Source organism: Apteryx mantelli, unplaced genomic scaffold (assembly GCF_036417845.1).
Source record: "Apteryx mantelli isolate bAptMan1 unplaced genomic scaffold, bAptMan1.hap1 HAP1_SCAFFOLD_40, whole genome shotgun sequence".
NCBI classification, from domain to species: Eukaryota; Metazoa; Chordata; class Aves; order Apterygiformes; family Apterygidae; genus Apteryx; species Apteryx mantelli.
The window spans coordinates 49,555-61,716 of record NW_027118755.1 but is presented as its reverse complement, the minus strand read 5'-3'; positions in this window follow the sequence as shown (position 1 = coordinate 61,716).

Here is a 12,162-nt window from a genome sequence, read left to right as displayed (position 1 = left end):
GAGGAGTTTTGTCTCGCTACAGGGCTGAAGGTGCAAGCTGGAAAATGATGCCACAGGTTTTTAATAAGGCCCACAAAAGACTCTTATACTGTTAACAACTGTGACCCGTGGGAAATCGAAGGGGCTCAACTCCATCTAATTGAGCCCGGCAGCTCCAAGAAGTACTTGGGCCTCGGAGTAGACCCGTGGGTTGGACTCTCGAAACCAGAGCTGAAAGAGAAACTTGACACTTGGGTGAAGAACATCGGGGCAGCCCCATTAAAACCACTGCAGAGGGTAGAAATCTTGAAAAGGTATGCAGTCCCACGGGTGCTCTATGCGGCAGATCACGCGGGAGTGAACGCATCATACCTCCAGGCCCTGGACCTTGCCATTAGATCGGCAGTGAAGAGCTGGCTTCACTTACCTCCCAGCACATGTGACGCCATCTTATATGCCAGCACAAGTGATGGCAGGTTAGGAATTGCGTGGCTGGCGAGCCAAATTCCAAATATGCAGGCTCGCTGGTTGCATCGAGTTGCCCAGTCCTCTGATAACATCACGAGAACTATTGTTCTCGAAGAGGGGATCCAGAGGGAATACAACAAGGTCTGGATCGCCGCTGGAGGAAGGGCTGATAAGATTCCATCGACTGGACAGGAACTCCCTGTTATAGAAAATCAGGCTCGCCAGCCTCCATAACAGGGTCCGACCCTAGGTTCCTGCTGAGGCAGAAGTTCGAAGTCAGACTGAAGAAAAATAAAATTTAATGATACACGTGAGGTAATTACAGCTCGAGCTGGGTGCCTCCAAAGAGGGACCCCGAACAAAGAAATCCCTGGGCAATTAGACCCTTACAATCTAAATTCCCCACCCCTTAAGTGACAGTTTGGACCAATAGTAATAGTTAGGTCTGGGGTCTTCCCCTTCTTCACTGGGCCCCTTCATTGTCTCTAGGCAGGCTGCTTCTTATCTTCAAGGTTGGCTACTCCTGCTGTCCGTGTAACTTCTTTATCCTTCCAGCTTGAACTGGCTCTGGGGCCCCCTTTTACTTATCTAAGGAAAAGTTCACAGCAAGTTCACAGCCTGAGGCCTAAGGCTTCAGCAAATTTAGCTACTAATGCTAAGCAAGTTATGCTAAGCAATTAATTCTAGACAGCTTCAGTTCAATATTCTCTAACACCGGGGTCCCTGGGCCAGCGCCCCGCCTCAGCCGGTGCCTAGCAGCCGACTTAGAACTGGTGCGGACCAGGGGAATCCGACTGTTTAATTAAAACAAAGCATCGCGAAGGCCCACAGCGGGTGTGGATGCGATGTGATTTCTGCCCAGTGCTCTGAAGGTCAAAGGGAAGAAATTCCATGAAACGCGGGTAAACGGCGGGAGTAACTGTGACTGTCTTTAATTGCATTGAAGAACTGCCAGAGGTCTATGAGGCCTTGAAACCTGTCGAATCATCACCAATGATCGGGGTTGTAAAAGCACCAGAGGAAGATGAGATAGACAGGGAACCAAGAACTCCCTCTGGCCCAGCAATTCCACAAATAAATACTGAAAATCCAACCCCTGATACAACGGGAGAAACGACTGATGTGGGAACACCAATCGTGAAGATCCCTATGCAACATCCAGCTTGTCCTTGCTGTGGTATCAGGATGGGAAAAACGGCGGCGCTAGTCAACCATCTGAAGAGAGCCCATGGTAGGCGAAGAATCCTCTTCCAGTGTTCCCGTTGTGGGAGAACAAATATCAAACATCATAGTATTGCCTGCCACGTCCCAAAATGCCAAGGAGCTACTGACACACAGAATCAGGAAGTAACCCCGGAGGAACCTGGAACATGGCAATGTGGGGAATGCAAGCGAATATTCAAAACCAAGAGCGGCATATCTCAGCATAAAAGACATATGCACCCACAAACTAGGAATCTAGAGCGGATCGAAGCATCTCAACCAAAGGAAAAGAGCCTGAGAGGAATGCATAAGAGCTGCTGGACAGAAGAAGAGACGGCTCTACTGCTGGAATTGGAAATGAAGTTTAAGAACGAGCGCTTCGTCAATAAACTGATTGGTGAGCATTTGCCCACGAAAACAGCGAAGCAGATCAGTGATAAAAGACGGCAGCTCGCGGCAAGTGTCAAGACAGCGACACCGCCTAGAAGAGCAGCAATAGAGCGCGATGGGGAACCCCTGGATGAGAAGGTAAAGAATGCAAAGATAAAAACGGAATATAGAAAGATTATATCAGAGAGAATACGAGCAGGTTCCTTATTGAAAAACCATATGGTTGCATACAAGAAGATACTAGAGGATAGCAAGGATGCACAGACAATCATCGAAGCGTCAGCAGGAGAATGGCTATCACAGCTGGCAGGAAAGATCGCCGCAACAAAACTAAAACAAAGAAGAAAGTACCAAGCAAAAGCCGCACCTGCGAAGAATGAACGGAGATGGATGAAGAACAGGGCGGTGAGAAGGGGACTATATCTTAGATACCAACGGCTTTTTGAAATAGACCGAAAGAAGCTCGTTGGTATTATTCTGGACAACATCGAGGCACTGAAGTGCCCCCTTCCAATGAATGAGCTGTATAGCTTGTTTCAAAGGAAATGGGAAGTGGGATCCCCATTTGCTGGCTTGGGTGCTTTCCGAAGTGCTGGAATTGCAGAAAACACTGCATTCAGAGAAATGATCTCTCCAAAAGAGGTCATGAAAAACATCACAGAAATGAATAAGAACTCCGCTCCCGGACCACACGGCCTGTCCCTGAGGGATGTTATTAAAAAGGACCCTCAGGGGAGCCAATTGGCTGAATTATTCAATCTATGGCTGCTAGCTGGAAGGATCCCTGATGGGATCAAAGAATGCAGAACGATCTTAATTCCAAAATCCGCGGATCCAAATAAAATCGATGACATCAACAACTGGCAGCCCATTACCATCGGGTCGGTAATCTTAAGATTATTCTCACGGATCCTAACAGCACGGCTGCGGCGAGCCTGTCCAATTAACAACCGCCAAAGAGGGTTTATCTCAGCCCCAGGCTGTGCGGAAAATCTAAAGCTCCTGCAAGTACTAATTAAGCACGCAAAGAAAGATCGCAAGACGCCGGCTGTCGTCTTCGTGGACCTAGCGAAAGCTTTCGACTCGGTCAACCACCACCATATCCTAAAGGTCCTCAGTCAGAAGGGTGTTGATGAACATATAATGAACATCATCGCTGATTCATATAACAACTGTGCAACCAGGCTTGAAATAGGAGAAACCTGCTCTGAAAAGATTAAGATCCTCACCAGGGTAAAGCAAGGCGATCCGATGTCCCCATTACTATTCAATTTAGCAATAGACCCACTATTATGTAAACTGGAAGAGACCAAAGAAGGATTTAAATATGGTAACAGCTCAATATCATCATTGGCATTTGCAGATGATCTGGTCCTACTCAGCGACTCATGGGAAGGCATGAAGAAGAATATCCAGGTGGTAGAAGAATTTTGTCATACCACAGGGCTGAAGGTACAAGCTAAGAAATGCCACGGGTTCATGATAAGGCCCACAAAAGATTCTTATACAGTTAACAACTGTGACCCGTGGGAAATTGAAGGAGCACATCTCCATCTAATTGAGCCTGGCAGCTCCGAGAAATATTTGGGCCTGGGAGTCGATCCATGGATTGGACTCTCTAAGCCGGAGCTGAAGGAAAAGCTTGCCACATGGGTGAAAAACATCGAGACAGCCCCATTAAAACCAATGCAGAAGGTAGAAATCTTGAAAAGATATGCAATCCCACGGGTGATATACGCGGCAGATCATGCTGGAGTGAATGCCTCATACCTCCAAGCCCTAGACCTAACAATTAGATCAGCAGTGAAGAGCTGGCTTCACTTACCTCCCAGCACATGTGACGCCATCCTTTATACCAACACAAGCGATGGCAGGTTAGGAATTGCACGGCTGGCGAGTCAAATCCCAAGCATACAAGCTCGCCGATTGCAAAGGTTGCCCAATCCTCCGATTACCTCACAAGATCTATCGTTCTTGAAGAGGGGATCCAGAAAGAATATGACAGAGTCTGGATTGCCGCGGGAGGAAAGGCCGATAAAATCCCATCAATCGGAGAAGAACCCCCGATGACAATTCCGGTGACACTGGGAGGCGGCGAGGCTTCATCTGAATGGGAAATGTCATCACCCAAAACCATATATCCGATTCCTAGTAAGTGGAGAAAAAGAGAGTTAGAAAACTGGGCCAATCTTAGATCACAAGGCCGCGGTATAAAGAACTTTGAAAATGATAACATTAGTAATGATTGGCTTGTTCACTATCGCAATATTCTCCACAGAAAACTTTTAACAGCGATACAGCTACGGGCCAATGTCTACACCACGAGTGAGTATTTGGCGCGTGGGCTGGGAGAAGGAGTTCCAAAGGGGTGCAGGCATTGTCCTTTAGAATGGGAAACTTGTTCGCACATAATCGGATACTGCCCGGTGGTTCAAGAAGCCCGGATCCGCAGACATAACATCATATGCGGAATGCTGGCTGAGGAGGCCAAGAGACTGGGGTGGTTAGTTTATAACGAACCAAACTTCAGAGATAAGAACAATGAACTCTTCAAGCCAGATTTGATCTTTGTTAAGGAATATCGGGCCAAAGTAGTGGATGTAACTATTCGCTATGAAAGTGGACTATCATCTCTAGACGACGCCACGGCAGAGAAAGTCCGAAAATATTGACATCTAAAAGAACAAGTGCAAGAGATGACCAACACCGAAGATGTGGAGTTTGTAGGATTTCCAATCGGCGCTAGAGGGAAGTGGTACAAAGGCAATGAGAGCTTCCTTGCCGACCTGGGACTCTCGACCAGCCGCTTAAAAAGGACAGCGAGACTCCTTTCACAAAAGGCACTCCTGTCCTCTGTGGACATACTTCACATCTTTGCCAGCAAAGGCAAGGATGTGTAACTATAATATGACTTTACACACTATGACTTTGTATATACAAAGTCCTTCTTCGGAAGGCAACAGTAAAATTCTTCACACAGACGACTTGGAGCTTGCTCTGTCTTCTGTACCGCTGAATTTTGCTCTTGCCCGGCTCCCATGTGGTCGAGCCTGGATAGCTGGGACTTGAGATCTGGTCCCCAACTGATGCTCACCGAAATTTGACTCGGGCGGACGGGCTGCCTACCAATCCCAACCCGGAAAAGGTGCCATGAAATATTTCATGGTTCAATAATAGCCAAAAAAAAAAAAAAAGGGGGCCACAGTTACTAACTGGGCTTAGCTGCAGAGGTCACACCTCCTCGTGGTCCCGCTGGATGCCCATTCGTGGGTAACTGAGTTGACCTCTGCCCCAGTGTGTTATTCGGTGCTATAGTTACTTCCTCCCTATCGACTGGAGTCACCGACCACTCAATAGTAATTTCAGGTTAATCAAAATTTATTCGACCAAGAACTAGTAAAATAGTCGTGAGTCCAAAGCCCTTGGCCTGAGGGCTAACATAAGGCATATCAGGTGAACTTGGGGGCTGGTTCATCTGGTGATATCCCGAACCCCTGCAGTCATGCTGGACAACCTGATAAAATTTTCGGTTGTGAACTATGTCTCAGTGGCCACCCAGACAGGGGAAATCCTCCAGGAAATGGCAAGGGCATGCCCTGCGAGAATAACACCAGAGGAGGTGGTCCACCTAACCCAGAATTTGACCTTTTATAACTCGGACGTGACTGGTTGGGAAGGGACTTGTCCCAACCCGACCTTGAATTGCACTAAAGAACTGCCAGAGGTTTATGAGGCCTTGGAACCTGTTGAATCATCACCAATGATCGGGGCTGAAAAAGCGCCAGAGGAAGATGTGATAGACATGGAACCAAGAACTCCCTCTGGCCCTGCAATTCTACCAATAAATACTCTAAATCCCATCCTTGATGCAATGGGGGGAATGACTGATGTGGGAACACCAGTCGTGAAGATCCCAGATCAACATCCAGTATGTCCTTGCTGTGGTATCAGGATGGGGAAAGTTGCAGCTAGTCAATCATCTCAAGAGAGCCCACGGTCAGCAACGAATCCTCTTTCAGCGTTCCGATTGTGGGAGGACAAATATCAAACACCACAGTATTGCCTGCCACTTCCCGAAATGCCAGGGAGCTCCAGATACTCAGAATCAGGAAGAAGCCCCGGAGGAACCTGGAATTTGGCACTGTGGGGAATGTAATCGAAAATTTAAAACCAAGAGCGGCATATCTCAGCATAAAAGACTTATGCACCCACTAACTAGAAATCTGGAGCGGATTGAAGCAACTCGACCGAAGGAAAAGAGCCTGCGAGGAATGCACAAGAGCTGCTGGACAGAGGAAGAGACGGCTCTACTGCTAAAATTGGAAGAGAAGTTTAAGACCGCGCGCTTCGTCAACAAACTGATCGGGGAGCATTTGCCCACAAAAACGGCGAAGCAGATCAGTGACAAAAGACGGCAGCTTGCGGCTAGTGCCAAGACTGCGGCACCGCCAAGAAGAGCAGCAATAGAGCGCGGTGGGGAGCCCCCGGCAGAGAAGGAAAGGAATGCGAGGATAAGAATGGAATATAGAAAGATTATAACAGAAAGGATACGAGCAGGTTCCTTACCAACAAGCCAAATGGTTGCATACAAGAGGATCGTAGAGGATGGAGAGGAGGCCCGGAGAATCATCGAAGTGTCGGCAGAAGAGTGGCTGACACAGCTGGCGGGGCAGATCGCCGCAACAAAATTGAAACAAAGAAGAAAGCACCAAGTAAAACCCGCACCTGTGAAGAAGGAAAGGAGATGGATAAAGAACAGGGCAGTGAGAAGGGGATTATACCTGCGATACCAGCGGCTCTTTGAGATAGATCACAAGAAGCTCGCTGGTATCATTCTGGATAACATCGAGGCACTGAAGTGCCCCCTTCCAATGAGCGAGCTATATGGCTCGTTTCAGAGGAAATGGGAAGAGGGATCCCCATTTGCTGGATTGGGTGCTTTCCGGAGTGCTGGTACTGCGGAAAATTCTGCATTCAAGAGAATGATCTCCTCAAAGGAGGTCCTGAAGAACATCGCGGAAATGAATAAGAACTCCGCACCCGGACCAGATGGTCTCTTCCTGAGGGACATTATTAAAAAGGACCCTCAGGGGAGCCAATTGGCTGAATTGTTCAACCTATGGCTGCTGGCTGGAAGGATCCCAGATGGGATCAAAGAATGTAGAACAACTTTAATACCAAAATCCGCGGATCCGAGTAAGATCGAGGACATGAATAATTGGCGGCCTATTACCATCGGGTCGTAATCTTAAGACTGTTCTCACGGATCTCAACAGCACTGCTGCGGCGAGCCTGTCCAATTAACAGCCGCCAAAGAGGGTTTATTGCTGCCCCAGGCTGTGCAGAAAATTTAAAGCTCCTGCAAGTGCTCATCAGGCACGCCAAGAAAGATCACAAGACGCTGGTGGTTGTCTTTGCGGACCTGGCAAAAACCTTTGATTCGGTCAATCATCATCACATCCTGGAGGTCCTCCGACAGAAGGGCCTTGATGATCATATAATTGACATCATTGCCGACTCATATAACAACTGTGCAACCAGGCTTGAGATAGGGGAAACCTGCTCTGAAAAGATTAAGATCCTCACCGGGGTATGTGATATGTGCTAATTTGTTGCATCAAAATGAGAAACAGCCTTGGGAACATCTGTGGGAACATCCTACAGCCTGTGGTGGGGGGCATGTACCCCGCCTGAGAAAATGGAGTTGAGCTAGTGAAGCGGTAATCTTAGTTTAGATAGCCTAATATGGCGCACAATGCAGAGGAAGACTCCAGCCTTCATCCCCACGACCACCAGAGGGCTGAAGAAGACCCCCTAGCAACAGCCGGCGCAACCGCAGAAGTTACGGGAAGCGCCCCGTATACCCGGAACTGGAATCTCATACAAGGAGACTGTGAGGGGGGGGGTGCACGCGCCGTTGGTGGAGCAGGAGACTCCCCGGCCGCCCAGCGCTGTTTTGCTTACTTGTGACTTGCTCAATTATTCTCTTAAATTGGGATTTATGCAACCCGGCCCGAGTGGTTGTCAATTTGTCACGTTTACTTATAAAAATTTTGGTGCCGTGACTCGGATGCAGGTCTCCCTGGTTTCAGGACTCTGACTCAGGGGAGGCGCCCCATCTTTGGATGGCCCCTGAGTGGGTAGTTCCCCTACCACAACCTGTATTTCCGAACCCTAAATCAGGACAAGTAAGCAAAAGAACTGCAGTACCCCGTAAACTTTGTGCACGAAGATCCGAACGAAGACTCAGGACTGAGTGAGTATTGGTATGCGGTTCCGTTCGGTTGGGGTGGGATACCCGGAGCACGTCTGAGTGAGACGTCCCCAGGGGACGGAGTGAGTGCGGACCTTCCAGGAGGGTGATTGTGTAGCGGGGGACCGAAAAGGGGCACCCGTCGGCCGACTGGGCCGCCCACTGCGAAGGGACAACCGTCCTAGCAGTTAAAGACTCGGGTGGTGTGAGTGCGGTCCCCCGAGGAGAGAGAAAGTGACTGGGGTGGGTGTTCCAGAAGATGGGACAGAAAAAGAGCAAGTCTTCTGATCCCATAGAGGGCTTTACGGTACGGTTACCGGATATACCGCCCGATAGCCCTTTAGGATTAATGATTAAGTATTGGAACCATTGGCCCTCCAGAAAAGGCAAAAGTCGAGAAAAAATGGTATATTACTGTATGCAAGTATGGGGTGGGAAGCAGATTAGAAGAGACCACCTTTATTGGCCAATATACGGGTCTTTTGAAAATTGGATATGTCAGGCCCTAAATATATATGTGAATTCAAAGGAGCCCTTTAGTTTAGAAGAAAGTGAGTATGCTAGTTTATGGATAAGACCAGATACCCGGACCATGATATTTACCCTGAAAGAGAAAGGTCCGAGGAAGAAAAGCAAAATACTGGAGGAACTTCCCGTTTCTCCTCCCCCCTGTATTCCCTCAGCTCCGGCTCAAAACCCAACACCAGCCCCTCCTCGTAGCCCCTCTCCAACAACCCCAGACCGGGATCTAGACCCTCCTAGTTCCCCAGAAGAAACCCGAAGGGTCACGAGGAGTCAAACGAGGGGAGGTGGGCGATCTGATCAGCTGTACCCCTTGCGAGAACTCCCCATGGGAGGACCGCAGCCGGGGATGGGATTTGTGTCTATGCCCCTGAGTTCAGGGGACGTACGGGATTTTAAGAAAGAAATGGGGAATTTATTAGAAGACCCTTTAGGGGTGGCTGAAAAATTAGATCAGTTTTTAGGTCCTAGCCTTTATACATGGGAGGAATTACAATCCATCTTAAGCATATTATTTACAGTGGAAGAAAGGGAAATGATCCGTAGGGCTGGGATGCGGATTTGGGATCAACAACACCAACAAGGTCCCGCAGCAGATATTAAATGGCCCACCCAATGGCCGGACTGGGACAATCAGAATGCTGAGCATCGGACACATATGTCCGATCTGAGAACCATAATAGTTCAGGGAATCAGGGAATCTGTTCCCAGGGGGCAAAATATTAATAAGGCCTTCATGGAACAACAAAAGAAGGATGAGACACCAACAGAATGGCTCGAAAGACTTAGAAAAAATCTGCAACTTTATTCCGGGGTAGACCCCAGTACCCCTGTGGGACAGGCTCTATTGAAAACACAGTTTGTAGCAAAGGCCTTTCCAGATATCAGAAGAAAGCTAGAGAAGTTAGATGATTGGCAGGATGGGGGCTGGACAAATTGCTGAGGGAAGCTCAGAAAGTGCATGTGCGGAGGGAAGAGGAAACCCATCGGCGGCAGGCAAAGATTCTGGTGGCAGCAGTCTGAGAAGGGCAGAGAGGAATCCAAGCACAACCCTCTAGGTCGTATAACAGACCTAAAAGAAAGCCACTTCACCAAGAAGGACAACCCAGAGAAGTTGTGACGAGGGACTTGAGGCAGGTTGAGTGTTTTTATTGCCAGAAAAAAGGGCATCTGAAGAGGAATTGTAAGAAGCGAATGCAGGATGAGCAAATGTTCCAAGAAGATTGGGGGGGTCAGGGGCTCTATCTGCTGGGGACTCATAAAGGAACCGAGCCCTTGATAAAATTGAAATTAGGTCCCCAGCGACAAGAAGTAGAATTCCTTGTGGATTCTGGGGCAGAAAGATCTACTGTCCAAACGGTACCCTGGGGGTGTAAACCATCCCCAGAGAAATTACAAGTGATAGGAGCTAAGGGAGAACCCTTTAAGGTCCCAGTAATTAAAAATGTGGAAATAGAATCAGACTCTCGATTAAGTGTTGGATCCTTTTTATTAGTTCCCGAAGCTGAACATAATTTACTGGGCCGAGATATGATGGCTGAATTAGGAGTCAATTTAGAAGTAGAGAATCAAGAATTAGTTATAAAATTACGCACCCTTATATTGAGGATGAGGCCAAAATCAACCCTGAAGTTTGGTATACCCCAGAATCAGTAGGGAAACTAGATATTGCTCCCTTTGAAGTGAGTATACGGAATCCAGAAATCCCTGTTAGAGTCAAGCAATATCCAATGTCACAGGAAGGGAGGCAAGGACTCCGACCAATAATCCAGAGGCTAATAAATCAAAAGTTATTGGAGCCTTGTATGTCTCCCCATAATACCCCCATACTACCCGTAAAGAAATCAGACGGTACTTATAGATTGGTACAAGATTTAAGATCAAGTGTTTACCCTTAGCCTTGCTGGATATACGAACTCGGCCCAGAACTGACACAGGAGTCTCCCCTTTTGAAATGTTATATGGGATGCCATAAGATTTAGAAATACCAAAAGAACATCCTAAAGCAGAAGAGAGATTATTACAGATATATATTATAGAGCTTATGAAGAGAAGACAAGAACTGATAAAGAAAGGACTAACAGTACAGAGACCTCCACTAGATGTAGCCATTCACCGAGTTAACCCTGGAGACAAGGTTTTAATTAAAACCTGGAAAGACTCGTCCTTGACTCCCCACTGGGAGGGACCTTTTCTTGTCTTGCTTACCACAGACACTGCTATTCGCACCGCAGAGTGAGGATGGACACATGCCAGCAGAATTAAAGGGCCGATCTCAGAATTATCGTGGGAAGCCTTTGGAAACCCAGACAATTTAAAAGTAACCTTTAAGAAGAAACCTGGAATCCTCGATAAGTGAGACCACATTTTGTAAAACCTAACATAGTATTTGTTATAACCCCACATTGTATTTGTTATCCCTTTGTGTGTTATGCATGTAGGGTTTGTAAAGGGAAGTAGTGGACTCATTGTTAGTACAGGTATCTCCCTAGCGGCATTTGCCACCCTTGTTACGACAACATTGACTTATTGGACATTAAAAGATCTTAAGAAAAGATCGGTAGAATGGTGGGAAGCCTTTGTTAAAAGGCCAACGTTAAAAACACCAATTGTAGGTGGACCGTGCCGTATGTTGGGTGTCTCTCTCGAAAAACTGGGAAGCCTTTCAAATCAGAAAGGCACATAAAGGAGGTTCCCCTGAAGAATACGGCTGCTGTCGAGAAGACGGTACACCCTGCTGCTCTGAGCAAAAGAGTAGGCAGAGGAGACAGAGACGTATAGAAACTGTGGGGATCGAGGCCGACAAGCCACCTCCTAAGCAGGAATACCTAAAGTTATAAGACCCAGACTCTTTAAAGTCCCAGAGACACTTGGCATCACGGGTCGTCCTTCCAAGGTATTAGGAGTTCGTAAATATCCGTTAACCAAACCATGGGTCCACTACTCCTCTGGAAGATGATTGTGCTGGGCTTATTAGGAAGACGAATCAAAGGGGAACATAACGTACACCAACCCTTTAAATGGTCATTAATAAGGTGGGAAGATCAAAAAGTGATCCAAGTGCGAAGTGTACCCAGGAACCCTACATTCACACCTACCTTGTGTGAACTGGTACCCATTGAGCCATGTTCGAGTCGAAGAGAGTTCGGGAAACTGTTTTACTTTTGTCCTAGTTCTAATCCTGGGCGAGGATACTCTAACTACCCAAACTCTTATTATTGTGCTTATTGGGGATGTGAAACTATAGCCTCTGACTGGACTCCAGGAGCAGGGTCAGATAAGTTTTTATCAGTAAAATGGGGGCCTTCTGGGTGTACCCCCCCTAAGGAGGATTTCCAGCTGGGGTA